We start from the raw sequence: 3912 nt of genomic DNA on the forward strand, positions 1-3912 counted from the left end.
TTTTGAAATAGAAGTCTGATCAGGTCAGACCAAGAACAAAAGGCCCTCCATGATGCCACTATGGCTGTCTCTGACCACTCCAACCACTGGCCTACTTGCTACCTCTGTTTTCCTTGCTGGTCTGGCCCTCTCTAGCCTTCCCCTCTGTTGAGAACTCTTCCCCTACAAGCTCACACATGTCTTACTTCCTCACCTTTAGGTCTTTCCTCCAAAGACACTTTCTTACTGTCTTTTTTCTTTTTTGCTTTGAAATTTAGAAACAAATTTTATTTAAGATCTGAAATGTAATTCCTAAAACACCAACTTTTCCAGAAAACTGTGGCGTACACAATAATGCATTGCCTCTATCACGTTACAACATGCATTAGACTCAAATGCAAAAATCATGAAACAAACCACCATCCTTCAACAATTTGCGCAAAGATAGAATGCCTAAGGAACAACATAGACGGATTTGCAGAGGATGGGCTGTTTTACTTCAAGCATCATTAAAAAAAAGAGAACAAATGCATGGGTTTTTGGGTATATATATTAAATTGAATGTTTGGCACTAGGAGTCAGGGCATTTTGTCATGTAGCATTAACACATATTAGAAAATTGTGTAGTGTCAAAGGGGTAGAACCACCAGCATTCAAGCTATGTTGTCAACTAGGCAATAAAATGTTCCACTGAATATTTCTTTTTTGTTCTAATTACTGCATACCCTGGTAGCAACTTTGAAATGAGAAAAGGAGCTTACACTCCTTTTATTTTCTGTTTAAAACAGAACAGAAAACAAACTGAAACATAAGCCCTATTTTACATTAACAATGTTAAAGAACATCCATTTTACAAGAAAAAGACTAAGAACAAAAAGTGTTTCCAGATCTCAGGCAAATAACAGTGAGTGGTCTGTAGACCAGCACAGGGCTTTGTGGTGGTACTTAGCAGAAGCTACTTTGTAATCACCGCCAGTAAAAAGAGATGCAGAATTCTTTGCCAGATATTTTAGGAAATCATGCAAATGGCCCAACAATAACGCAAGGCTCTTCTCATCAAGGGATATATAGGCCAACATTTCTCCAATTCTTACAAATAACCTCAGTAGGTGTGTGCCCCTTAAACCTGGGACACAGGAGCATCAGGGTGAGCCAAGAGGATTTCTGCATACAGGGGCCTCTCAAATTTGTAGAGCAGCTGAGTGCCTAACATCACGTCGAAATATTCTTTTATTCTTGTCACAATTTCATTAACTGCCTATGCCTTATTATCGACGTTTCCCTGCGATGTTTTGCAATTTGCATACTCCTTTAGAATTGCATCTACATTTTGCTTAGCAGGGAGTTAAAACAGCTGCTTCTGCTTGGTAACTAAGTTCCAGTCCCCAACAAGCCATGGTTTCGATTCTTCAGGCATCTTCACTTTAACTTCCATTCTGTTCTTGAATGCGTCCTCGCTTTCAACAGTGAGGTCTGCCCAGGCTCTTTCCTTCCCTGGGGTCTGAGGTGCTTTGCTGGTACTGCCCCCATATCTGTTTCCAGGAGTCCTCTGTTTGTTCTTTCTGGTCTTCCTCACGGATCCTGAAGCTAGGAAGTTCTCTGCAGAGCAACCCCACATCTTCCTGAGAGAGGTGGTTCAAGATTTTTCTGCTGTGGACCAGCTGCCTTCTTTCCTGAGGAGGCCCCTCTCATCTCTGCGTGTTGCTTCTAGTTGGTTTTTTGAAGTTGTCTTCTTCTGCAGATTGTTGTCCATGAGATTGAGAACCCGGCTTTCTGGAACTCATTCAACCCTTTTTATTCCAACCAACAATCTTTCTTCTTTCCAAGAACTCCTAGGGATTTCCCAAAAGGACTCTTATAGATCTTGCAGGATGGTCTAGGAGGATGCAGTGGGAGATACAATCCAAGATTCTGTAATCAGAGGTTTCTACAATCAGGATCAGATCTCCTGAGCCTTACTATACAGCAAACTTAGCTTTTCTGAATGGTGACCTGAAATGAGAATCCAGATCTTTCTAGCTGCCGCTTTCTCACTCTTTCTAAAATATCAAATCTGCTACTGTGCCTTCTGCACTCCCAATCCCTTTTCCATGCTCTATTTTTTTCTCCCATAGCAGTCATCACCTTCCAACTATATGCTACATAATATCTTGTGTTTATGTTTATCGTCTCAATCTCCCTGCTAGAATGGAAGCTCCTGCAGGATATTTATGTCTACTGGGTTCATTGAGAACAACCACCCTATGAGAAGAGGGCCATTATTATTTCAAAGAGAGGGTGAATTTACATCCAGGACCTCCTAAACCAAACCCCAAACTCAATGGTGCAGTAAAAGGGTGAGGCTGGGATGGAGATGAAATGGATTTGCACTGATTTCAATGCATCATCTTATTACTATCATCATCTGTCTCATAATCTTCTCCATGCCCCTCTGCTTGAGGGCAGAGCCCAAAACTTGTGTATGACCAGCATTTTGCAAGCTGGTTGCACATGAATCAAAGGCCTAGTGGAAGCTTCAAAACAAATGAGATCTAAGCTATCTTGTTTACATGGTTTCCTAAGCATATAAAGCAGAACCTGGCAGAGGAGATGCTCAATAATTTATGAAGGATTGAAAGAAGAATGTCAGTGTTCTAGGTGGATGCTTCCTCACCATTCTATTTTACCTGTATACAGGACTGCAGTTTATAAAGACTCTAACCAGTTATGTCCTTGGGTTAGCACAATTATTTAAGCCAGATAGGACTTTTTGTGTTTTGTTAACTGTTATTTCCACAATAAGATATTGAGAGGTTAAAGGACTTGCCAAAATCAGATCCTGGATTTAGACTTGCAATCAAAGTATCATTTTATTTTTGGTGGGAGACAAGTTCCCTTTCCAGACCTCCTGGCTAAATGAGGAAAACTAATAAGTTACTGGATTTACTGTGGATGCTTCTAAATCCAGTGGCCCTGAGATTAGGGCTAAGGTTCTCCCTCCACTGTCGGCCTGTGGAATTCTTTAGCTGCTCACATCACAGCTACATGAACAGTTTTTGGGAAACACACCATAATGGCCACATCCTCTTGTTTTTATAATTTACACAGGGTTGGAAACAAGAGATATTGTCTTGTTGTTAGCTAGAGCTCATTTGGAGTCTGCCCTGAGTCTCTGGACTTGGCTGGATGCCCTTCCTCATCTGACTGCTCTGGGCAAACCAACTACTGTCTTAGTCATTGTATTACTCTGTTTGGATTCTCTGTCAGTCCATCAGATTTAGCTGATGAGCTCATTGACTGAAAATTGATTGAGCAAGACAGTGTCCCTAATTCTGTATGCATACACAGCACCATTGTCTTCCACAGATACTTCGTAATAATTGGCATCCCCCTACGAGATCATTGGTATCTCAATAATTAAAATCAATAGCTGTTGTTAAGGCAAGAATTTATCATAGTAACCTACATAAGTGGTAAAAAGGTAATATAATTCAGAAGATAGATGTAAATATAAAATTACCAATTCTGAACAGGTTTTTAAAGATAATACTTGTTCCTTAAGGACATTCATATTTAATAAAATAAATGAGTTATTTCTTTATTATCATTTGAATGACATAAATTGTTACTTTTTTATGTGAGTGGGGAAAATATAGCACTTTAACATTTTGAGATAAGGAGTAGAACACTTTATTTATATCAATTCAGTGTTTAGTTTTTCACAGATTTTGTCTCTATGCTACCTGTTCGATTTTTTTTTTTTTTTTTTTTTTTTGAGACAGAGCAAGGCTCTGTCTCCCAGGCTGGAGTTTAGTGGTGAAACCTTGGCTCATTGCAACCTTCGCCTCCTGAGTTCAAGTGGTTCTCATGCGTTGGCCTCCCGAGTAGCTGAGATTGCAGGTATACACCACCACGCCTGACTAATTTTTTATACTTTTTTGACTATACTCTAAT

General features: G+C 39.8%; 1 pseudogene; it reads right to left on the reverse strand.

Moving 5' to 3' along the window:
* Positions 1–869: 869 nt before the first annotated feature.
* LOC100614782 (mortality factor 4-like protein 2) lies at positions 870–1763 on the reverse strand (annotated as a pseudogene).
* Between the last annotated feature and the right edge of the window lie 2149 nt (positions 1764–3912).

This window comes from Pan troglodytes, chromosome 3 (assembly GCF_028858775.2).
Source record: "Pan troglodytes isolate AG18354 chromosome 3, NHGRI_mPanTro3-v2.0_pri, whole genome shotgun sequence".
NCBI classification, from domain to species: domain Eukaryota; kingdom Metazoa; phylum Chordata; class Mammalia; order Primates; family Hominidae; genus Pan; species Pan troglodytes.